Source organism: Ranitomeya variabilis, chromosome 3, assembly GCF_051348905.1.
Source record: "Ranitomeya variabilis isolate aRanVar5 chromosome 3, aRanVar5.hap1, whole genome shotgun sequence".
In the NCBI taxonomy this organism is placed as follows: Eukaryota; Metazoa; Chordata; class Amphibia; order Anura; family Dendrobatidae; genus Ranitomeya; species Ranitomeya variabilis.
The window spans coordinates 601,627,849-601,654,252 of NC_135234.1; positions in this window are offsets into that span (position 1 = coordinate 601,627,849).

Below are 26,404 nucleotides of genomic sequence, written 5' to 3' on the forward strand. Positions count from 1 at the left end.
GGTTTCCCGTGGTTGCAGGTACATAATCCTGTGTTGGATTGGAAATCTATGTCTGTGACTAGTTGGGGTTGTCAGGGGGTTCATAATGCTGTTCCTTTGATGTCAATCTCCTCTTCTTCCTCTTCTGAAATTCCAGAGTTTTTGTCTGATTTTCAGGATGTATTCGATGAGCCCAAGTCCAGTTCCCTTCCACCACACAGAGACTGTGATTGTGCGATTGACTTGATTCCAGGCAGTAAGTTTCCTAAGGGCCGACTTTTCAACTAGTCTGTGCCTGAACATACCGCCATGCGGAGTTATGTTAAGGAGTCTTTGGAGAAAGGGCATATTTGGCCATCTTCTTCACCATTGGGAGCAGGTTTTTTTTTTGTTGCTAAGAAGGATGGCTCCTTGAGACCTTGGATTGATTACCGCCTCTTGAATAAGATCACGGTCAAGTTTCAATACCCTTTACCTTTGCTTTCCGATTTGTTTGCTAGGATTAAGGGGGCTAGTTGGTTTACGAAGATTGACCTTCGGGGGGCATATAATCTTGTTCGTATTAAGCAGGGTGATGAATGGGAAACTGTGATTAATACGCCCAAAGGCCATTTTGAATACCTTGTGATGCCATTCGGGCTCACTAACGCTCCATCTGTTTTTCAATCCTTCATGCATGATATCTTCCGGACTTATATTGATAAATTCTTGATTGTATATTTGGACGATATTTTGATTTTTTCCGATGATTGGAAGTCTCATGTGGAACAGGTCAGGATGGTATTTCAGATCCTTCGTGACAATGCTTTGTTTGTGAAGGGGTCTAAGTGTCTCTTTGGGGTGCAGAAGGTTTCTTTTTTGGGCTTTATTTTTTCTCCCTCATCTATGGAGGTGGATCCGGTTAAGGTTCAGGCTATTCATGATTGGATTCAACCCACATCCGTGAAGAGCCTTCAGAAATTTTTGGGTTTTGCAAATTTTTATCGCCGGTTCATTGCTAATTTCTCCAGCGTGGTTAAACCCTTGACTGATTTGACGAAAAAAGGCGCTGATGTGGCGAATTGGTCCTCTGCGGCTGTCTCTGCCTTTCAGGAGCTTAAACGCCGATTTACTTCTGCTCCGGTGTTGCGCCAACCAGATGTTTCTCTTCCGTTTCAGGTTGAGATTGATGCTTCTGAGATTGGGGCAGGGGCCGTTTTGTCTCAGAGGGATTCTGTTGGTTCTTTGATGAAACCGTGTGCCTTCTTCTCCCGCAAGTTTTCGCCTGCTGATTATTATGATGTCGGCAATCGGGAGTTGTTGGCTATGAAGTGGGCGTTTGAGGAGTGGCGACATTGGCTTGAGGGAGCTAAGCACCGTATTGTGGTCCTGACCGATCATAAGAATTTGATTTACCTCGAGTCTGCCAAACGGCTGAGTACTAGACAGGCTCGATGGTCCTTGTTTTTTTCCCATTTTGATTTTGTGGTTTCGTATCTTCCGGGTTCTAAGATTATTAAGGCTGATGCCCTTTCTAGTAGTTTTTTGCCTGATTCTCCTGAGGTCCTTGAACCGGTCGACATTCTGAAAGAAGGGGTGGTCCTTTCTGCCATTTACCCTGATTTACGGCGGGTTCTTCAGGAATTTCAGGCTGATAGACCTGACCGCTGTCCTGTGGGGAAATTGTTTGTTCCTGACAGATGGACTAGTACAGTGATTTCTGAGGTTCACTGTTCTGTGTTGGCTGGTCATCCTGGTATTTTTGGTACCAGAGATTTGGCTGGTAGGTCCTTTTGGTGGCCTTCGTTGTCACGTGATGTGCGTTCTTTTGTGCAGTCCTGTGGGACTTGTGTGCGGGCCAAGCCTTGTTGTTCCCGTGCTAGTGGGTTACTTTTGCCATTGCCGGTCCCTGAGAGGCCCTGGACGCATATTTCTATGGATTTTATTTCTGATCTTCCGGTTTCCCAGAGGATGTCGGTTATCTGGGTTGTTTGTGACCGATTTTCTAAGATGGTTCATTTGGTGCCTTTGCCTAAATTGGCTTCCTCTTCAGAGTTGGTTCCATTGTTTTTTCAGCATGTGGTTCAATTGCATGGTATTCCGGAGAATATTGTGTCCGACAGAGGTTCCCAGTTTGTTTCTAGGTTTTGTCGGGCCTTTTGTGCTAGGCTGGGCATTGATTTGTCTTTTTCTTCTGCATTTCATCCTCAGACAAATGGCCAGACCGAGCGAACTAATCAGACTTTGGAGACTTATTTGAGATGCTGTGTGTCTGCTGATCAGGATGATTGGGTGACCTTTTTGCCATTGGCCGAGTTTGCCCTTAATAATCGGGCTAGTTCGGCTACTTTGGTTTCGCCTTTTTTTTGTAATTTTGGTTTTCATCCTCGTTTTTCTTCTGGGCAGGTTGAGCCTTCTGACTGTCCTGGTGTGGATTCTGTGGTTAACAGGTTCCAGCAGATTTGGGCTCATGTAGTGGACAATTTGGTGTTGTCTCAGGAGGAGGCTCAACGTTTTGTGAACCGTCGTCGGTGTGTTGGTTCCCGGCTTCGGGTTGGGGATTTGGTTTGGTTGTCTTCCCTGTTATGATTGACCTGGTGGTTAGAGGCACCCGGAATGACCTGATGAGCAAACTAGTAATACAGGACTAGCTCTGGGAAGTGGGAGCTCTGCTGACCGCAACCACTAATCCTATCACAACACACTAGAAATAGCCGTGGAGCGTACCTGACTCTGCCTAGACGCCTCTTCACAGCCTAAGAGCTAACTACCCCTAAAGAGAGAAAATTAAGCCTAACTTGCCTCAGAGAAATTCCCCAAAGAAATAGGCAGCCCCCGACACATATTGACTGTGAGTTAAGATGGAAGTCACAAACACAGGAATGAAACAGGTTTCAGCAAAGGAGGCCATACTTAACTAAACAGATTGAGGATAGAAAAGGTATCTTTGCGGTCAGCACAAAAATCTGCAAAAAACCACGCAGAATGTGCAAAAAGAGACCCCCGCACTGACTCACAGTGTGGAGGTGCCACTCTGCATCCCAGAGCTTCCAGCTAGCAAGACTAAATCATAATAGCAAGCTGGATAAGAGAACAATGGTGAACAAAACAGCTAGCAGGGACTTAGCTTTTGCTGGAGTAGACAGGTCATCTGAAAGATCCAAGAAAAAACTGAACCAGTACTAGGACATTGACAGCTGGCATCAAGTAACGATCTGAGTGGAGTTAAATAGAGCAGCCAGCCAGAACTAAACGACGTCAGCTGAAGAAAGAACCTCAGAACCAACAGCTCCACTCACAGCCACCAGAGGGAGTCCATGGACAGAACTCGCCAAAGTACCATTCCTGACCACAGGAGGGAATTCGAGAACAGAATTCACAACAGTACCCCCCTAGAGGAGGGGTCACCGAACCCTCACCAGAGCCCCCAGGCCGATCTGGACGAGCCAAATGAAAGGCACGAACCAGATCGGCAGCATGAACATCAGAGGCAACAACCCAGGAATTATCCTCCTGACCATAACCTTTCCACTTGACCAGGTACTGAAGTTTCCGTCTCGAAATACGAGAATCCAAAATCTTCTCCACCACATACTCCAACTCCCCCTCAACCAACACCGGGGCAGGAGGGTCAACGGAGGGAACCATAGGAGCCACATATCTCCGCAACAATGACCTATGGAACACATTATGGATGGCAAAGAAGCTGGAAGGTCCAAACGAAATGACACAGGATTAAGAATTTCAGAAATCTTATACGGACCAATGAAACGAGGCTTAAACTTAGGAGACGAAACTTTCATAGGAACATAACGAGACGACAACCAAACCAAATCCCCAACACGAAGTCGGGGACCAACACAGCGACGGCGGTTAGCGAAACGTTGAGCCTTCTCTGTTATGATCCTAGTGACTTAGGATCACAAATCTAACCAGCTAAGTAGAAGATAATAGGACGAGCTCTGGGGATTTGTTAACTGGACTGACCGCAAACCTGATCCTAACCGCAAACACTATAGGCAGCCGTGGAACGTTTCCTGAAATCCTAGATGTCTCTTCACGGCCTGAGAAACTGACTACCCCTAAAGAGAAAGTAAAGACCTCACTTGCCTCAGAGAAATAACCCCAGAGATATAGAAGCCCCCCACAAATAATAACGGTGAGTTAAGAGGAAAAGACAAACGCAGAGATGAAACAGGTTGAGCAAATGAGGCCCGCTAACGCTAGATAGCAGAAAATAGCAAGGGATCTGTGCGGTCAGTAAAAAACCCTATGCAAAAATATCCACGCAGAGAATGCAAGAACCCCCACACCCACTAACGATGTGGGGGGAGCAACTCAGCACCCCAGAGCACCAGCAAGCAAGGAAATCACATATTAGCAAGCTGGACAAAACTCATCATATACTAGGAGACATCTTGAACACAGATGAGCAAAAATAAGCAAACAAAACTTAGCTTCTCTTGAGAGACTGATAACGGATGTAGACAGGAGCAATCAGAATAGCACTAAATACAATGACAACAGGCAAGGAATGAAGGACCAGGTGGATTAAATAGGAAACCTGACTAGCAGATGACGAGACAGCTGATCCGAGCCAGAAACCTGCAACCTAACAAAAAGAGCCACCAGGAGGAGCCCAAAGAGAGAACTCACACAGTACCACTCACGACCACAGGAGGGAGCCCGGAAACAGAGTTCACAACAGTACCCCCCCTTGAGGAGGGGTCACCAAACCCTCACCAGAACCCCCAGGGTGATCAGGGTGAGCCACATGGAAGGCACGAACCAAATTGGCCGCATGAACATCAGAGGCGACAACCCAGGAATTATCCTCCTGACCATAGCCCTTCCACTTAACCAAATACTGAAGCCTCCGTCTTGAAATACGAGAATCCAATATCTTCTCCACCACGTATTCCAATTCTCCCTCAACCAGCACCGGAGCAGGAGGCTCAACGGAAGGAACCACAGGCACCACATACCTCCGCAACAAAGACCTATGGAACACATTATGGATGGTAAACGATGACGGGAGGTCCAAACGAAATGACACAGGGTTGAGGATTTCCAAAATTTTATAAGGACCGATAAAACGAGGTTTAAACTTAGGAGAAGAAACCTTCATAGGAACATAACGAGAAGACAACCACACCAAATCCCCAACACGAAGTCAGGGACCCACACAGCAACGACGATTAGCAAAGCGCTGAGCCTTCTCTTGTGACAACGTCAAATTGTCCACCACATGGTTCCAAATCTGCTGCAACCTATCCACCACAGAATCCACCCCAGGACAGTCAGAAGACTCAACCTGACCCGAGGAAAAACGAGGATGAAAACCAGAATTACAAAAAAAAGGCGAAACCAAAGTAGCCGAACTAGCCTGATTATTAAGGGCAAACTCGGCCAATGGCAAAAAAGTCACCCAATCATCCTGATCAGCAGAAACAAAACATCTCAAATAAGTTTCCAAGGTCTGGTTAGTTCGCTCGGTTTGGCCATTCGTCTGAGGATGGAAGGCCGACGAAAAAGACAAATCAATGCCCATCTTAGCACAAAAGGACCGCCAAAATCTGGACACAAACTGGGATCCTCTGTCAGACACAATGTTTTCAGGGATGCCGTGCAGACGAACCACATTCTGAAAAAACAACGGAACCAAATCGGAGGAAGAAGGCAACTTAGGCAAGGGCACCAAATGGACCATTTTAGAAAAACGATCACAAACCACCCAGATGACAGACATTCTCTGAGAGACCGGAATATCCGAAATAAAATCCATGGAAATATGTGTCCAAGGCCTCTTAGGAACCGGCAAAGGCAAAAGCAAACCACTGGCACGAGAACAGCAAGGCTTAGCCCGAGCACAAATCCCACAGGACTGCACAAAGGAACGCACATCCCGCAAAAAAGAAGGCCACCAGAAGGATCTAGCCACCAAATCTCTGGTACCAAAAATCTCAGGATGACCCGCCAACACTGAAGAATGGACCTCGGAAATAACTCTGCTGGTCCATCTATCTGGGACAAACAGTCTCTCTGATGGACAACGGTCAGGTCTATCCGCCTGAAATTCCTGTAACACCCGTCGCAAATCTGGGGAAATGGCAGACAAAATTACCCCCTCTTTGAGGATACCAGCCGGCTCTGAAACTCCAGGGGAGTCAGGCACAAAACTCCTAGAAAGAGCATCAGCCTTCACGTTCTTCGAACCAGGAAGGTACGAGACCACAAAATCGAAACGTGAGAAAAACAACGACCAATGAGCCTGTCTAGGATTCAACCGCTTGGCCGATTCAAGATAAATCAAATTTTTATGATCAGTCAAGACCACCACACGATGCTTAGCTCCCTCTAGCCAGTGTCGCCACTCCTCAAATGCCCACTTCATTGCCAACAACTCCCGATTACCAGCATCATAATTTCACTCAGCTGGCGAAAATTTTCTTGAAAAGAAGGCACATGGCTTCATCACAGAGCAATCAGAGCTTCTCTGTGACAAAACAGCCCCTGCTCCAATTTCAGAAGCATCAACCTCGACCTGGAAGGGAAGAGAGACATCTGGCTGACATAAAACTGGAGCCGAAGAAAACCGGCGCTTCAGCTCCTGAAAGGCCTCAACGGCTGCAGGAGACCAGTTAGTCACATCAGAACCCTTCTTGGTCAAACCCGTCAAAGGTTTAACCACACCAGAAAAATTAGCAATGAAGCGACGGTAAAAATTAGCAAAACCCAAGAACTTCTGAAGACTCTTAACAGATGTAGGTTGGGTCCAATCATGAATAGCCTGGACCTTGACTGGGTCCATCTCAATAGAAGAAGGAGAAAAAATAAAGCCCAAAAAGGAAACTTTCTGGACTCCGAAGAGACATTTGGAACCCTTCACAAATAAGGCATTGGTACGCAGGACCTGAATTATCATCCTGACCTGCTTCACATGGGATTCCCAATCATCTGAAAAGACCAAAATATCATCCAGATACACAATCATAAATTTATCCAGATATTCTCGGAAGATATCGTGCATGAAGGACTGAAACACAGAAGGGGCATTAGAAAGTCCAAAAGGCATCACCAAGTACTCAAAATGGCCTTCGGGCGTATTAAAAGCTGTTTTCCATTCATCGCCCTGTTTTATACGCACAAGATTATACGCACCGCGAAGATCTATCTTGGTGAACCAACTAGACCCCCTAATCCGAGCAAACAGATCAGACAACAATGGCAAGGGATACTGGAATTTGACCGTGATTTTATTTAGAAGGCGATAATCTATACAGGGTCTCAACGAACCATCCTTCTTGGCCACAAAAAAGAATCCCGCACCAAGAGGGGACGAGGAGGGGCGAATATGTCCCTTCTCCAAAGACTCTTTTACATAGCTCCGCATAGCGGCATGCTCTGGTACAGACAAATTAAACAGTCGTCCCTTAGGGAACTTACTACCAGGAATCAAATTTATAGCACAATCACAATCCCTATGAGGAGGTAGGGCACTGGATTTGGGCTCATCAAATGCATCCTGGTAGTCCGACAAAAACTCAGGGACTTCAGAAGGAGTAGAGAAAGCAATTGATACCAATGGAGCATCGCCATGAATTCCCTGGCAACCCCAACTCAACACAGACATTGCTTTCCAATCCAGGACTGGATTATAAGCCTGCAACCATGGCAGACCAAACACGACAACGTCATGCAAATGATATAACACAAGAAAGCGAATCACCTCCTGATGTGCAGGAGTCATACACATGGTCACCTGAGTCCAGTATTGAGGTTTATTCTTGGCCAATGGTGTAGCATCAATTCCCTTCAATGGAATAGGGAACTGTAATGGCTCAAGAATAAAACCACAGCGCTTGGCAAATGACAAATCCATCAGATTCAGCGCGGCACCGGAATCTACAAAAGCCATAACTGAGTAGGATGACAGAGAGCAAATCAAAGTAACAGACAAAATGAATTTAGGCTGTACAGTACCAATGGTGACAGATTTAGCGAAGTTTTTAGTACGCTTAGAGCATGCTGAGATAACATGAGCTGAATCACCACAGTAAAAGCACAACCCATTCTGACATCTATGATTTTGCCGTTCAGTTCTGGTCAGAGTCCTATCACATTGCATAGACTCAGGTTTCTGTTCAGAAAACACCGCCAGATGGTGCGCAGGTTTGCGCTCCCGCAAACGCCGATCAATCTGAATGGCCAAAGCCATTGACTCATTCAGACTCGCAGGCGTGGGGAACCCCACCATAACATTCTTAATGGCTTCGGAAAGCCCTTCTCTGAAATTTGCAGCCAGGGCACACTCATTCCATTGAGTAAGCACCGACCATTTCCGAAATTTTTGACAATACACCTCAGCTTCCTCCTGACCCTGAGAGAGAGCCAGCAAGGCCTTTTCTGGCTGGTTCTCAAGATTAGGTTCCTCATAAAGCAATCCAAGCGCCAGAAAAAACGCATCCACATTCAGCAATGCAGGATCTCCTGGCGCCAGGGAGAAGGCCCAATCTTGAGGGTCGCCACGTAACAGGGAGATAACAATTCTAAATTGCTGAGCGGAATCTCCAGAGGAACGAGGTCTCAAAGAAAGAAATAATTTACAATTATACTTAAAATTCAGAAACCTAGATCTATCTCCAGAAAACAACTCCAGAATACATTTGGCTCAGACATAGGACTGTGAACAATAAAATCCTGAATGCTTTGCACCCTTTCAGCAAGATGATCCACACTAGAAGTCAGACTCTGAATATCCATGTCTGCAGCTGAACTCAAAGCCACCCAGAGATTAAGGGGATGAGAGAAGCTGGACAGACTGCAGCAAAGAGAGAGGAAAAAAAAATAAAATTGTACTCAGGACTTCTCTTATCCCACTTCTGCGATGCATTAAACACTTTTAGGCCTGTTGTACTGTTATGATCCTAGTGGCTTAGGATCACAAATCTAACCAGCTAAGTAGAAGATAATAGGACGAGCTCTGGGGATGTGGTAACTGGACTGACCGCAAACCTGATCCTAACCGCAAACACTATAGGCAGCCGTGGAACGTTTCCTGAAATCCTTGACGTCTCTTCACGGCCTGAGAAACTGACTACCCCTAAAGAGAAAGTAAAGACCTCACTTGCCTCAGAGAAATAACCCCAGAGATATAGAAGCCCCCCACAAATAATAATGGTGAGTTAAGAGGAAAAGGCAAACGCAGAGATGAAACAGGTTGAGCAAATGAGGCCCGCTAACGCTAGATAGCAGAAAATAGCAAGGGATCTGTGCGGTCAGTAAAAAACCCTATGCAAAAATATCCACGCAGAGAATGCGAGAACCCCCACACCCACTAACGATGTGGGGGGAGCAACTCAGCACCCCAGAGCACCAGCAAGCAAGGAAATCACATATTAGCAAGCTGGACAAAACTCATCATATACTAGGAGACATCTTGAACACAGATGAGCAAAAATAAGCAAACAAAACTTAGCTTCTCTTGAGAGACTGATAACGGATGTAGACAGGAGTAATCAGAATAGCACTGAATACAATGACAACAGGCAAGGAATGAAGGACCAGGTGGATTAAATAGGAAACCTGACTAGCAGATGACGAGACAGCTGATCTGAGCCAGAAACCTGCAAACTAACAAAAAGAGCCACCAGGAGGAGCCCAAAGAGAGAACTCACACAGTACCACTCACGACCACAGGAGGGAGCCCGGAAACAGAGTTCACAACACTTCTCCTGGGACAATGTCAAATTGTCCACCACGTGAGTCCAAATTTGCTGCAACCTGTCCAGCACAGAATCTACACCAGGACAACCCGAAGACTCAACCTGCCCGGAAAAAAAATGAGGATGGAAACCAGAATTACAGAAAAAAGGCGAAACCAAAGTGGCCGAGCTGGCCCGATTATTAAGGGCGAACTCAGCCAAAGGCAAGAAAGACACCCAATCATCCTGATCAGCAGAAACAAAGCATCTCAGATATGTTTCCAAAGTCTGATTGGTTCGTTCGGTTTGGCCCTTTGTCTGAGGATGGTAAGCCGAAGAAAAAGACAAATTGATGCCCATCTTAGCACAAAAGGACCGCCAAAACCTTGAAACAAACTGGGAACCTCTATCCGACATGATGTTCTCCGGAATGCCATGCAAACGAACCACGTGCTGGAAAAACAATGGAACCAAATCGGAGGAGGAAGGCAATTTAGGCAAAGGTACCAAATTGACCATCTTAGAGAAGCGATCACAAACCACCCAGATAACCGACATCCTTTGAGAGACAGGGAGATCTGAAATAAAATCCATGGAAATATGCGTCCAGGGCCTTTTCGGGACCGGCAAGGGCAAAAGCAACCCACTGGCACGAGAACAGCAGGGCTTAGCCCGAGCACAAGTCCCACAGGACTGCACAAAAGAACGCACATCCCGTGACAAGGAAGGCCACCAAAAGGATCTAGCCACCAAATCTCTGGTACCAAAGATTCCAGGATGACCAGCCAACACCGAACAATGAACCTCAGAGATAACTCTACTAGTCCATCAGGAACAAACAGTTTCTCCGCTGGGCAACGGTCAGGTCTATCAGCCAGAAACTCCTGCAGCACCCGCCGCAAATCAGGGGAGATGGCAGACAAAATTACCCCCTCTTTGAGAATACCAGCCGGCTCAGGAGCTCCCGGAGAATCAGGCACAAAACTCCTTGAAAGGGCATCAGCCTTCACATTCTTAGAACCCGGAAGGTACGAAACCACAAAATCGAAGCGGGAGAAAAATAGCGACCATCGAGCCTGTCTAGGATTCAACCGCTTAGCAGACTCGAGATAAGTCAGATTCTTGTGATCCGTCAAGACCACCACGCGATGCTTGGCTCCTTCAAGCCAATGTCGCCACTCCTCGAACGCCCACTTCATAGCCAACAACTGTCAATTGCCCACATCATAATTGTGCTCAGCAGGCGAAAACTTTCTAGAAAAGAAAGCACATGGTTTCATCGCTGAGCCATCAGAACTTCTTTGAGACAAGACAGCCCCTGCTCCAATCTCAGAATCATCCACCTCGACCTGAAACGGGAGCGAAACATCTGGCTGACACAACACAGGGGCAGAAGAAAAACGACGCTTCAACTCCTGAATAGCCTCAACGGCCGCGGAGGACCAATTGACCACATCCGCACCTTTCTTGGTCAAATCAGTCAATGGTTTAACAACACTAGAAAAATTAGCGATGAAGCGACGGTAAAAATTAGCAAGCAAAGTATAAGGATGGCTGACAGCACTCACTCATTTGGGCGCTCGTTCCATATCCAGGGAACCCTCCTGGGTAAAACTTCAGATTCTCACAAAGGAACAGCGCACCACCGGGTGTAGTAATCCAAAGAAATCTTTATTCAGCCATAGAGCATCAAAGCGACGTTTCGACCATATGTTGGTCTTTTTCAAGCAATTGACCACATCCGCACCTTTCTTGGTCAAATCAGTCAATGGTTTAACAACACTAGAAAAATTAGCGATGAAGCGACGGTAAAAATTAGCAAAGCCCAGGAATTTTTGTAGGCTCTTCACAGAAGTAGGCTGAGTCCAATCATAAATGGCCTGAACTTTAACAGGGTCCATCTCGATAGTAGAAGGGGAAAAAATGAAGCCCAAAAATGAAACCTTCTGAACTCCAAAGAGACATTTAGACCCCTTCACAAACAAGGAATTAGCACGAAGGACCTGAAACACCATTCTGACCTGCTTCACATGAGACTCCCAATCGTCCGAAAAGACCAAAATATCATCCAAATATACAATCATGAATCTATCCAGGTAATTTCGGAAGATGTCATGCATAAAGGACTGAAACACAGATGGAGCATTAGAAAGCCCGAATGGCATCACCAGGTACTCAAAATGGCCCTCGGGCGTATTAAATGCTGTTTTCCATTCATCGCCCTGTTTAATACGCACAAGATTATACGCCCCTCGAATATCTATTTTGGTAAGCCACCTAGCCCCCTTAATCCGAGCAAACAAATCAGACAGTAGCGGCAAAGGGTACTGAAATTTGACGGTGATTTTATTGAGAAGGCGGTAATCTATACAAGGTCTCAGAGAACCATCCTCCTTGGCCACAAAAAAGAACCCTGCTCCCAACGGTGACGAGGACGGGCGAATATGCCCTTTCTCCAAGGACTCCTTTATATAACTCCACATAGCGGCGTGTTCCGGCACAGACAAATTGAACAGTCGGCCCTTCGGAAACTTACTACCAGGAATCAAATTAATAGCACAATCGCAATCCCTAAGAGGAGGTAGGGCACTGGATTTGGGCTCATCAAATACATCCCGGTAATCCGACAAGAACTCAGGGACTTCAGAAGGATGGGAAGATGAAATTGACCACAGTGGAACATCACCATGTACCCCTTGACAACCCCAGCTGGATACAGACATTGATTTCCAATCCAATACTGGATTATGGACCTGTAGCCATGGCAAACCCAAAATGACCACATCATGCTGATTATGCAAAACCAAAAAGCGAATATCCTCCTGATGTGCAGGAGCCATGCACATGGTCAATTGAGTCCAGTACTGAGGCTTATTCTTGGCCAAAGGCATAGCATCAATTCCTCTCAATGGAATAGGATACTGTAAGGGCTCCAAGAAAAAACCACAGCGCCTGGCAAACTCCAAGTCCATCAAATTCAGGGCAGCGCCTGAATCCACAAATGCCATAACAGAATAGGATGACAAAGAGCAAATCAGAGTAACGGACAAAAGAAATTTTGGCTGTACAGTACCAATGGTGGCAGACCTAGCGAACCGCTTAGTGCGCTTAGGACAATCAGAGATAGCATGAGTGGAGTCACCGCAGTAAAAACACAGCCCATTCTGACGTCTGTATTCTTGCCGTTCAGCTCTGGTTAAAGTCCTATCACATTGCATAGGCTCAGGCCTCTGCCCAGAAGACACCGCCAAATGGTGCACAGTTTTACGCTCACGCAAGTGTCGATCGATCTGAATGGCCAAGGACATAGACTCATTCAGACCAGCAGGTGTGGGGAATCCCACCATAACATCCTTAAGGGCTTCAGAAAGACCCTTTCTGAAAATTGCCGCCAGGGCACACTCATTCCACTGAGTAAGCACAGACCACTTTCTGAACTTCTGACAATATACCTCCGCTTCATCCTGACCCTGACACAAAGCCAGCAAAAATTTTTCTGCCTGATCCACTGAATCTGGTTCATCATAAAGCAATCCAAGCGCCAGGAAAAACGCATCTACATTACGCAATGCAGGATCTCCTGGTGCAAGGGAAAATGCCCAGTCTTGAGGGTCGCCACTTAGCAAAGAAATTATGATTTTTACTTGCTGAATGGGGTCACCAGAGGAGCGGGGTTTCAAAGAAAAAAACAATCTACAATTATTTTTGAAATTCAGGAACTTAGATCTATCCCCAGAAAACAAATCAGGAATTGGAATTCTGGGTTCTAACATCGGATTCTGAACTACATAATCTTGAATGCCTTGTACCCTTGCAGTGAGTCGATCCACACAAGAGGACAGACCCTGAATGTCCATATCTACACCTGTGTCCTGAACCAATCAGAGATTTAGGGGAAAGGAAAAACAGAACACACTGCAGAGGAAAAAAAAAATGGTCTCAGAACTTCTCTTATCCCTCTATTGAGATGCATTAACACTTTACGGGCCAGCTGTACTGTTATGATTGACCTGGTGGTTAGAGGCACCCGGAATGACCTGATGAGCAAACTAGTAATACAGGACTAGCTCTGGGAAGTGGGAGCTCTGCTGACCGCAACCACTAATCCTATCACAACACACTAGAAATAGCCGTGGAGCGTACCTGACTCTGCCTAGATGCCTCTTCACAGCCTAAGAGCTAACTACCCCTAAAGATAGAAAATTAAGCCTAACTTGCCTCAGAGAAATTCCCCAAAGAAATAGGCAGCCCCCGACACATATTGACTGTGAGTTAAGATGGAAGTCACAAACACAGGAATGAAACAGGTTTCAGCAAAGGAGGCCATACTTAACTAAACAGATTGAGGATAGAAAAGGTATCTTTGCGGTCAGCACAAAAATCTACAAAAAACCACGCAGAATGTGCAAAAAGAGACCCCCGCACTGACTCACAGTGTGGAGGTGCCACTCTGCATCCCAGAGCTTCCAGCTAGCAAGACTAAATCATAATAGCACGCTGGATAAGAGAACAATGGTGAACAAAACAGCTAGCAGGGACTTAGCTTTTGCTGGAGTAGACAGGTCATCTGAAAGATCCAAGAAAAAACTGAACCAGTACTAGGACATTGACAGCTGGCATCAAGTAACGATCTGAGTGGAGTTAAATAGAGCAGCCAGCCAGAACTAAACGAGGTCAGCTGAAGAAAGAACCTCAGAACCAGCAGCTCCACTCACAGCCACCAGAGGGAGTCCATGGACAGAACTCGCCGAAGTACCATTCCTGATCACAGGAGGGAGCTCGAGAACAGAATTCACTACACTTCCCGTTATGTTCCTATGAAGGTCTCTTCCCCTAAGTTTGAGCCTCGGTTTATTGGTCCTTATAGGATTTCTGAGATTATTAATCCGGTGTCTTTTCGATTGGCGCTTCCAGCCTCTTTTGCTATCCATAATGTCTTCCATAGATCTTTATTGCGGAAATATGTGATGCCCGTTGTTCCCTCTGTTGATCCTCTGGCCCCTGTTTTGGTTGATGGGGAGTTGGAGTATGTGGTTGAGAAGATTTTGGATTCTCGTTTTTCGAGGCGGAGGCTTCAGTACCTTGTCAAATGGAAGGGTTATGGCCAGGAGGATAATTCTTGGGTTTTTGCTTCTGATGTTCATGCTGCTGATCTGGTCCGTGCCTTTCATCTGGCTCGTCCTGATCGGCCTGGGGGCGCTGGTGAGGGTTCGGTGACCCCTCCTCAAGGGGAGGGTACTGTTGTGAATTCTGCTTTTGGGTTCCCTCCGGTGGTAGTAGGTGGTAATGCAGTTGTCCCTGGGTTGCAGTCCTGGTCAGGTGTGTCTGCTGATTGCAGTTCTGACTGGGGTATTTAGGTGTGCAGGATTCATTAGTCCTTGCCAGTTGTCAATTGTTGTTGGGAGGTGTGGACCTCTTCCTGGTTCCTCCTGTCTTTCTGCCAAATCAGCAAAGATAAGTGTCTGTTTTTTTTTCCTGTGGCACACATGCTGTGTGCTTCACAATTCAGTGCTATTCTTTGTGTTTTCTTGTCCAGCTTAGTTTGTGTCAGTATTTTCTCAGTCTTGCTGGATTCTCTGGAGTGGCAGATATACATTCCATGTCTTTAGTTAGATTGTGGAACTTTTTGTATTATCTGTTGTGGATATTTTTGGAAGGGTTTTAATACTGACCGCCTAGTAATCTGTCCTATCCTCTCCTATTTAGCTAGAGTGGCCTCTTTTGCTAAATCCTGTTTTCTACCTGCGTGTGTCTATTCTTCTCCTACTCACAGTCATTATTCGTGGGGGGCTGCCTATCCTTTGGGGGTCTGCTCTGAGGCAAGATAGCATTCCTATTTCCATCTATAGGGGTATTTAGTCCTCCGGCTGTGTCGAGGTGTCTAGGGTTTGTTAGGCACACCCCACGGCTACTTCTAGTTGCGGTGTTAGTTCAGGATTTGCGGTCAGTACAGGTTCCACCGACTCCAGAGAAAGTTTTCATGCGGCTCCAAGGTCACCGGATCATAACAGTTGGGCCAGTGCTGAAAGCCCCATCAGCTGTAGTACAATGTAACTCATTGGCATGGAACTAATAGTGCTATATAAATAAACATAAATAATAATAATAATAATAATAATAATTGGATAAGCATAACGATATATATGTCTGTCCATTGCTAGGAGCAGTGGAAGCAGCCACATAGTAAAGAATATTAAGTAGGGACAGGCAAGGGGATGTCTGTGAAAGACCAGCACTGGCAGCTACAGCAGCAGCAGTAATACAGTTTAAGCCTGCCATCACACTAGCAGTATTTGGTCAGTATTTTACATCAGTATTTATAAGCTAAAACCAGGAGTGGGTGATAAATGCAGAAGTGGTGCATATGTTTCTATTATACTTTTCTTCTAATTGTTCCACTCCTGGTTTTGGCTTACAAATACTGATGTAAAATACTGACCAAATACTGATAGTGTGACGGCAGCCTAACAGTGTAGAATAAAATGGACAGTTTACTCACATTTTATTCAGATATTGTGCTAATTTTGACTCCCTTTCAGAAACTAGAAAACAATTCCCTCATCTTGTTTCTCTAGTAAGGGTCTAAAAGCATGGATATCAAATATCATTTCATCACCTGATACAGAGATAACCTCCGAAGAAGCAAGGGTGCCGCTGGAAGATCTTTTAGCCAGGAATTGGCTCTACTCTTTTTTACTCATGCTTCAGCCCCCCTTTCCTGTTGACAATACCTCCTTGTTACCCTTATATGACTCCCAGGTCTTGTGCATTACACTATCATCAATATCATCCTTGATACTTGTCTCAGTGAAATGTCCTGAGCTTCATGCCCTCAACAAATTCCTCTCTTAACTTTATATTTGCCATATCTCAAAGTGCTACTGCTACTAACCCAACCAGGCATTTGAGATATGTCCTTCGCTTCATCTGCCCTATTTCTTCCAAGTCCAAACACTGCCTCTTCATGTCATGTAATATACCAACTGGAAGAATTTTTTGATGTAGTATATATTCCCGAGTGAGGAAACTAGGTAGGAAAAAAGAAGGAGGTGACATTAACAGAATAGAAAGTTAATTCTAAATCATGTGCATCATGATGGCTCAGTGTTTAGAACTGCAGCTTTGCAGCACTGGCTTCCGGTTTCAAATCCAACCAAAGAAAATATCTACAAAGAGTTTTTTTGCTCTCCCTCTACTATGATTTCCTTCAACTCACCAAAGACATACTGAGAGGGAAATCGGTATGTTCCCAATGAGGACAGTGCTGAAATGTTATGAAACACTATGGAATTAATGCCGCTGAGTAAAGTGAGTAAAATAATAATAAATATTAACTGTTTTAGCATAGTTGATGGTATGGGCAGAGAACTGAGTCAAACTGGCAGTGTCTTTGTCAGAGTTAGTATTTTCTTGCTATGACTGAGACAATTAATGTGCCATATATTCCATAACTCCAAATTTATATGCTTCCTAGACTCAAAGGAAAATAATTGTGAGCTGTGTTTTGTTGTGTTACAGCCTGAACAGCTGGTGTCTGTGGAAGTGATGCTGCTGCTTGTGCTTCTCAGATTCCATGGTATGCTATTTCTTTAATATTACTCCATTTATTGTTTGTTTGTTTTTTTACTATATTTTTTGCACTAAGATAAATCTTTTTATCAATGATTTCATTCACAATTTATCACTGCTCAAAAAGGACTGACCAAGAAATGTTAAGTTCTTTCCCCAAAACCAACAGCAGCAACAGGCTGTAGTACTGGTTGTGGGCTGTCCATACATCAATTTTAGCTAATGAACATTAGTTAAAAACATTATTTATCTATGTTTCTGCGTTTTTATAAAATAATTCCCCCTGCCCCAAAAAGTATAGACAAGAAATGCTATGTACATGGTACACCCAAGAAACAACAACAGCAACAGTGGGTGTGCTGAAAAGACAGTCGTTTTGTGACACAAACACTTTGTGGCATTGACGTTGACATTTCTTTCTTTGTGTTTTTCAGGTAGATACAGAAGTGTTTTTTTTTCAGCATAACTGGTGATAAATTGGCTTAGTATGAAGAATGAAAAAAAAATGTATAATTTAAATGCAGCATCTGCACCATAGCCACTGTGATCAACCACATCCAGTATTATCTTTATCTATTAATTAAATATCTGCTTTTCTCTCTTCTTCACACACTATACACAAACCTTCTTCACTATTGTGCTGTAACACACACTGTGTGTATAATTGGTTCACTATTCAATGGCTTTCTCGACCTGTTTCTATATCTAAGCTGTAAACTGTGACACCCTCTCACTATCCATATTCACCACAAATTGGCTGCTACATTCTCTGCCTTTGCTTTTATATATGCAATGATAGTCTCTACTAATTGGCTGTGCTATACCATGTGATGTGATAATTAAAGACATACAATGAACTGGAGTATGAGTTGGTTACATGCAAAATAGGAGCATGTTCACACTGAACATTAAGCAGACAAAACCCATGACAGAAACACAATGAACATATATCCTGCTGTAAGTAAATACATAAAAGCAATTGTGCATTTAAATAATGTAAAGTACTTAGCAAACACTGTTTTTGATTTACAAAAAAGAGTAAAAACCATCAAACCAATGTCAAAGTGAACCAGAATCAGGATGGTCCTAACCTCTAGTATTAAAACCTTAACATGTGTCAAAGTGTTGTAATTGTGGATAAGGGAAGAGCAAGACTAGGTGCCGAATGGATACCCAGCAAATGGGAAGCTATAAAAATTTTATGTCCAGCTCAAAGAAAGGGGGCCACACCCTTACCTTACCCTAAGTTATTTATATACACTATTGCTTTTACTTCTTTACCTAACCCTAGAATGCGTAACCCGGCCATAAGCATTACTTTTTTGCTATTTCTGCAAAATTACGTTAGTGCATTTTTCATATCTTACTTTGAAATTTTGGAATACACTTGTAAAAGTTATTTACTTGAATTCTTCCATATGATTTTGAGGGTATATGTTCATTTTGTTTCTGTCTTGGGTTTTGCCTGTTTAATGACCAATGTGAACATGCTCCTTTTTTGTATGCAAACCAACTTATACTCCAGTTCATTTTTTTCTGCTAGATTTCAGGTTTCTGCATTTAGTGCAGGTAAGGGTGTGGCCTCTCTTTGAGCTGGACATAATGTTTATATAGTTTCCTATTTGCCGGGTATGAATTCAGGATCTGGTCCTGCTCTGCCCTTTTTCACATTGACTTCATTTTGACACATGGTAAGGTTTTAATACTAAAGATTAGGACCATCCCGATTGTAGTGCACTTTGACGCTGGTGTTTTAGCTTTTACGTTTTTTTTAATAAAAAAAAACAGTGTTTACTAATACTCTATGTTATTTATATGCACTATTGCTTTTACATATTTACTTACAGCAGGGTTTATGTTCATTTTGTTTCTGTCTTGGGTCTTGCCTGTTTAATGGCCAATGTGAACATGCTCCTTTTTTGTGCACATATCAACATATATTCCAGTTCATTTTTTTTCTGCTAGTCTTCAGGTTTCTACATTTAGTGCAGGTAAGGGTGTGGCCTCTCTTTCTTTGAGATAGTCATAATGTTTTTTTAGCTTCCCATTTGCTAGGTATGAATTCATGATCTGGTCCTGCTTCGCCCTTTTTCACATTGTCGTCATTTTGACACATGGAAAGGTTTTAATGCTAAAGGTTGGGACCATCCTGATTGTGGTTCACCTTGATGCTGGTAATTTAGCTTTCACGCTTTTGAGTAAAAAAATGGTGTTTACTAATACTTTACGTTATTTATATTCACTATTGCTTCTGCATATTTACTTTCAGCTGGGTATATAATCATTTTGTTTCTGTTTTGGGTTTCAAGTGATGCGATAAGTTAAAGTCATTAGGGATGAACCTGCCTGGCTGTAATCAAGGTCATGAAAAACTTCTGTAACTGATTCAAGGACAGAAAAGCTAAGTAATCAAACAAAATCAGGTTTTATTTTGTATATGAAGAACAAAATAACCCACAATAATTTTTATGTGCCCACTAAAAGCACAAAAAAATACATCTGTCCAAATAAATCAAGTCATCATACAGATATTTTAGAAGAAAAATTAAAAAGTTATGGTTCTGAAATGTGGAGAAACAAAAAGGGAAACCAAAAACTGGTTATAAAAGTCCTTTCAGGCCTGGATATTAAATGGTTAATACACTCTTGCAATAAATGAAGATGTGTTCAATAAAGTTACAAGATGTTATTAAAAATCTCTCCTAGTTTAGTATTGTGGCTTCCTTTTAGATCTACGATAGAGTCAAATATTGGGAAAACCATGACATTAAAAGCTATCAATGTAGACTCCAAGGTGTTGACTTGATGACTCTAAACCTTTTAAAACAAATTCCTTAGAGATATTTCCAAAGAACGTTGTGATCCAATTTATTTGAGCAACCCAGAGGACCTGAATTGTGTAAAGGGAGCATCCAGTAATAGAAAACTCTGACCAGTGGATCATCAGGAGACTGACGTGCATTTCAACTTATAGCCAGTAATTGACTAGTTTTACTGAAACTGTCCAAAGTATTGTACATAAAAATGAAATGACTGTAAAGATAGTAAACATAAAATAGGCGATAGACAGACATACAGATAAGGAACTACAAGCAGGACAGTTTTCAGCCTGCAGGCCAACAACTAAAATGTACAAAAATGCAAAAATATAGGCAGCGTTTAAAGCATAGAGATGCAAAAGGTGAAAACAGCTATAAGTAGCTCATGTGTGCAATGCAAAATTTCACTTCAACAGAGCCATTATCAAGTGAGTACAAAGTGCTGTAAGGTACCTTCACACTCAGCAACTTTACAACGAGAACGACAACGGTCCGTGACGTTGCAGCATCCTGGATAGCGATCTCGTTGTGTTTGACACGCAGCAGCGATCTGGATCCCGCTGTGATATCGCTGGTCGGAGATAGAAGTCCAGAACTTTATTTGGTCGTCAGGTCGGTGTGTATCGTCATGTTTGACAGCAAAAGCAACGATGTCAGCAATGTTTTACATGGAGCTAACGACCTGTGAGAACGATAAGTGAGTCACCGTTACGTCACAGGATCGCTCCTGCATCGTTGTGGAGCTGCTGTGTTTGACGTCTCTACAGCGACCTAAACAGCGACACTGCAGCAATCGGCTCGTTGTCTATATCGCTGCAGCGTCGCTGAGTGTGACGGTACCTTTAAACTTGCATATACAGTGGGGGAAATAAGTATTTGATCCCTTGCTGATTTTGTAAGATTGACAACTGACAAAGACTCGAACAGTCTATAATTTTAAGGGTAGTTTAATTTTAAGACAGAATATCAAAAATAAAATCCAGAAAATCACATTGTATAAATTATATAAATTTATTTGCATTGTGCAGTGTGAAATAAGTATTTGATCCCCTACCAACCATTAAGAGTTCTTGCTCCTACAAATCAGTTAGACGCTCCTAATCAACTCTTTACCTGCATTAAAGACAGCTGTCTTACATAGTCATAGTCACCTTTATAAAAGACTCCTGTCCACAGACTCAATTAATCAGTCAGACTATAACTTCATCAACATGCTCAAGACCAAAGAGCTTAATAAGGATGTCAGTGACAAGATCATTTTGTGACTGACTTAAAGTCAGAAGTAAAGTCACATGTTCTCAATGTAAATCTATGTGAGCTAGAGCAAGGATAAATATACACAAACAAAGGGGAGGGAACCATCATATAGTAAGAGAGATAAACCTAAAGCATGTCAAAAAGCTGTCAATGAAAAGAGGAAAAGAAATATGCATGGATACAGTTACCAGCATAAAAATTCCAATAATTAATTTAATGAGTGAAAATGCTAAACTTAATTAAAACATTTAAAAAAAGGGCACAAATATGTGGTTCATATCCATCTAAGGGAAATGATCCAACCAGACCAACTGACATCTAAAATTGAGAAGCTATAGATACAAGCTATCACACTAATAATGGAGTCTCTTGTCTACGTGTATTAGAAAAAAATAAAAATGTGGCACCCAGTATAAAAGCCCAGCGAGTGTGATTGAATAACCAATGACATGCAATATAATTTGGCTAAACACACACTTGACAACAATTACAGCCAGTGATACAATTATAAGAAGGCAGACCTCACTTAGATATAAAGAGTTGAAGCTGGGGGAGAAGGGCGGCACAACAGACAAAGGATAGAAGTGAGACCACAAGATAAATATAAACACAGGACTCTCTCTTAAGGCTTGTTTCCACTTGCGAGAAACACGTCCGTGTCTCGCATGTGGAAACCAAGCTGTGGCGCCGGCACTCCAGAGCGGAGCGTGCGGCCGCATAGGAACACATGGAGCTGCACAGCTCCGCTTCCAAGTGCCGGCGGCAGAGCTTGGTTTCCACATGCGAGACACGGACGTGTTTCTCGCAAGTGGAAACAAGCCCTTACCTGTATCACTTCAGTTGCAGTGCTGCACATGAGGGTCTTAGATGGATGCTCATAGAACAAGCCTCAAGCAATAAAGTTGCAGTGGTATGGTCAGACGCCTGTCAACCCAACACGTGTCACCATTCAGGTGGCTTCAGCAGGGGCAGATAGTATAACTTTGTTATACAAATGCAGACATATATACAAATGAGGTAAAAAACAATCAATAGCAGCTGTGAGGCTGACCAGCATGGAGCCATGTGAGATGCCGGCGGTCATGACAAATTGGCCGGCAGTCAGTTATTCACAGCAGATGCATACGCCTCAGCATCATCGGTGGAATTAAAGTGCTGTGATGTACTGCGCGAGTGCCAAGAAACAGATCGCTACACGCTGGATCATGTGGTAGAAAGCAATAAGATAATGAGCATGCACCAGGGAAGGGAGTTCACAGCATATTGGACGGTATACGAGTTGGCGAGTACCACCAGAGAGATAGTACTTTGTAAAAAAATGTTTTTAATTAAGTTTTAATTTTGTATACATTAAAGAGAACATTGGCATTTTTTATGGTGGTCCCTGTATCCATGAATGTTGCTATTCCTCTTTTTATTAACATTAAAGCAAGGCTCACACAAACTTGTTTAGGGTTGTGACCTTCAGCTCGATCTATGAAACACTGCTCAATGCGAGCAGCGGCGAAAAAGTACTTAAAAAGGAAGTTTATGATTTATGTTTTATGAGATAGTATATAATACAATAAAGAAATAAATATTTGATAAATAATTTGTGCTGACTGAAAGTCAAACATCTGTACTTCCCTTCCCGAAACTAAAATTATAAACTTTATCTGCTGCTTTTTGCATCTTTCAGAAAGAAAATAATTTTCTGTAAATTATAGTTATTTATCCCATGGTATCACAAAAGTCCTTTTTTTATCTTGGCAGAAAAAATTATTTGATGTAAGCATATTTGCCTATTGCCCAAAGCAGGAAAATAAAAAAGCAATATTGATCCCACTCATGTAAACAGTTTCCCTAAATAATAATAACCACATCTGTCGATAAGTTTATCATTATAACCCCCCAAAAAACAGTAAATAGACAAATACTTAAATAATAGAAATCCCTATCATATAATTATCTAACTCGGTATTTAAAATTCTAAAGTGTTTTTTCAAAAGTAAAGCAATATATTTTACAAATGTACTCCAGACAAAGAAATGTATAAACCATTTTCACAGCTTGGAACTTGCATAAATCAATAATTGGTCATATTATTTTGTCTTTCACTCAATGCCTTTTTCCTATTTTAGAATGAAATGAATGGCCTGTTTCCATGGTTACTACAGGACTCAAGAATGAATGTCATTTTCTCATAATCACATCTCTATGTTTCTAAAAGTATTTAAAATTCTAAGCTGCACCCAACTTTCATCCCAAATGCAGAAGGTATTAGAGGTTGCTAGAATGTGAGCGGAGAGGCCTATTTATTCGGCCTTGTCTTTTATTAGCTTTTAAGACTCAAATCTACCCCTTTTTTGCAATGCTTGCTTGTGTGGTATTATAGCAAAATGCAGGGCTGTCTGTTGTGAATTCTGCTCTTGGGCTCCCTCCGGTGGTTGTGAGTGGTAACGCTGCTGTCTCTGAATCGCAGCATTTATCAAGTGTGTTCACTTTTTGCAAATCTGACTATGGGCTATTTAGTCTTGCTTCACCCTTTAGTCAGTGCCAGTTGTCCATTGTTCCCGGAGGATTCACATCTCTGCCTGGTCTCTCCTGCTTTGCAGTTCTTTTCAACAAAGATAAGTTCTGGCCTTGATTTTTTGCTGTCCACATGCTGTGGCCTTATTGTTCAGTTCTTTCCCAAGTTTTTTGCCTTGTCCAGCTTGGTCTGTATAAGGATTTGTTTAGCCAAGCTGGTATCTCTGGAGATGCAGATATACCCTCCATATCTTTAGTTAGCTGTGGAGTTTTTGTATTTTCTGTGGTGGATATTTTCTAGTGTTTTAATACTGACCGCATAGTACTCTGTCCTATCCTTTCTATTTAGCTAGAAGTGGCCTCCTTTGCTAAATTCTGATTTTAGTCTGTGTATGTTTTTTCCCTCTCCTCTCACAGTCAATATTTGTGGGGGGCTGTCTGTCCTTTGGGAATTTTCTCTGAGGCAAGATAGTTTTTCCTTTTCTATCTCTAGGGGTAATTAGTCCTCCGGCTGTGTCGAGATGTCCAGGGAGTGCTAGGTACATTCCACGGCTACTTCTAGTTGCGGTGTTAAGTTCAGGGTCTGCGGTCAGTACAGGTACCACCTTCTCCAGAGTACGTCTCATGCTGCTCTTAGGCCACCAGATCATAACAGTACAACTGGCCAACAATGAGTTAACCGCATCTCAGAAGAAGAGAAGGAAAGTGCTGAGCCATTTTTTTTTCTGTAGTCTGTTGTGTTTTTTTTTCCTTCCCTCTTTACCTCTGGGTGGCTCAGGAGTTCGGCGCTGGTATGGATGTTCAGGGATTGGCTTCTCGTGTGGATCAACTTGCTGCTAGAGTACAGGGTATTTTCGATTATATCGTTCAGACTCCGGTTTTAGAGCCTAGAATTCCAACTCCTGATTTGTTTTTTGGGGATAGGTCCAAATTTCTGAGCTTTTAAAATAACTGTAAACTGTTTTTTGCTCTGAAACCCCGTTCCTCTGGTGATCCCATCCAGCAGGTTAAAATTGTTATATCTCTGCTGCGTGGTGACCCCCAGGATTGGGCATTTGCCCTGGAACCTGGGAATCCGGCGTTGTTTAATGTAGACACCTTTTTTCAGGCGCTTGGGTTATTGTATGACAAACCTAATTCAGTGGATCATGCTGAGAAGACCTTGTTGGCCTTGTCTCAGGGTCAAGAAGCGGCAGAATTATATTGCCAGAAGTTTAGAAAATGGTCTGTACTGACTAAATGGAATGAGGATGCCTTGGCGGCAATCTTCAGAAAGGGTCTTTCTGAATCCATTAAAGATGTTATGGTGGGGTTCCCCACGCCTGCTGGTCTGAGTGTTTCTATGTCTCTGGCCATTCAGATTGCTCGGCGCTTGCGCGAGCGCAGAGTTGTGCACACTATGGCATTGCCTTCCGAGCGGAGTCCTGAGCCTATGCAGTGTGATAGGATTGTGTCTAGAGCTGAACGACAAGGATTCAGACGTCAGAATAGGTTGTGTTTTTACTGCGGCGATTCTGCTCATGTTATTTCTGATTGCCCTAAGCGTACCAAGAGAATCGCTAGTTCTGTTACCATCAGTACTGTACAACCTAAATTTCTGTTATCTGTGACCCTGATCTGCTCATTATCGTCATTTTCTGTCATGGCATTTGTGGATTCAGGTGCCGCTCTAAACTTAATGGACTTAGAATTTGCCAGACATTGTGGTTTCCCCTTGCAGCCTTTGCAGAGTCCTATTCCTTTGAGGGGCATTGATGCTACACCGTTGGCTAAAAATAAACCTCAGTTTTGGACACAGCTGACCATGTGTATGGTGCCAGCCTGTTATGATCCTTAGTGGTTGAGGATCACAAATTACTCCAGCTAAGTAACATACATAGGACAAGCTCTAGGGAGGTGGCAAACTGGACTGACCGCAAATCTGAACCTATCCAAACACACTAGAAGTAGCCGGTGAACGTGCCTAAAAAATCCTAGACGTCTCGAGCCAGCCTGAGGAACTAACTACCCCTAGAGAGAAAGAAAGACCTCTCTTGCCTCCGGAGAAATAATCCCCAAAGAAATAGAAGCCCCCAACATATAATAACGGTGAGGTAAGAGGAAGGCACATACACAGGGGTGAAAACAGATTTAGCAAATGAGGCCCACTAATACTAGATAGCAGAAAATAGTAAAGGGGTCTGTGCGGTCAGTAAAAAACCCTTACAAAATATCCACACTGAGATTTCAAGAACCCCCGCACCAACTAACGGTGTGGGGGGGGGGAGAAACTCAGTCCCCTAGAGCAACCAGCAAGCGAGGAAATCACATTTTAGCGAGCTGGACTAAAAACATAATAAATGCTGATAATCAAAAAATGATCAAACAAAAACTTAGCTTGTCTAGGAGAGACTGGGAGCAAGGTAGTCACAAGGAATCTGAAGAGCACTGAATACATTGAGAGCAGGCAAGGAACTGAGTATCCAGGTGAACTAAATAGGAAACCCAACCAAGGATAACGAACCAGCTGATGCTGCCAACCTGCAGAAAGACAACACTACACAGTACCGCTTGTGACCACTAGAGGGAGCCCAAAAACAGAGTTCACAT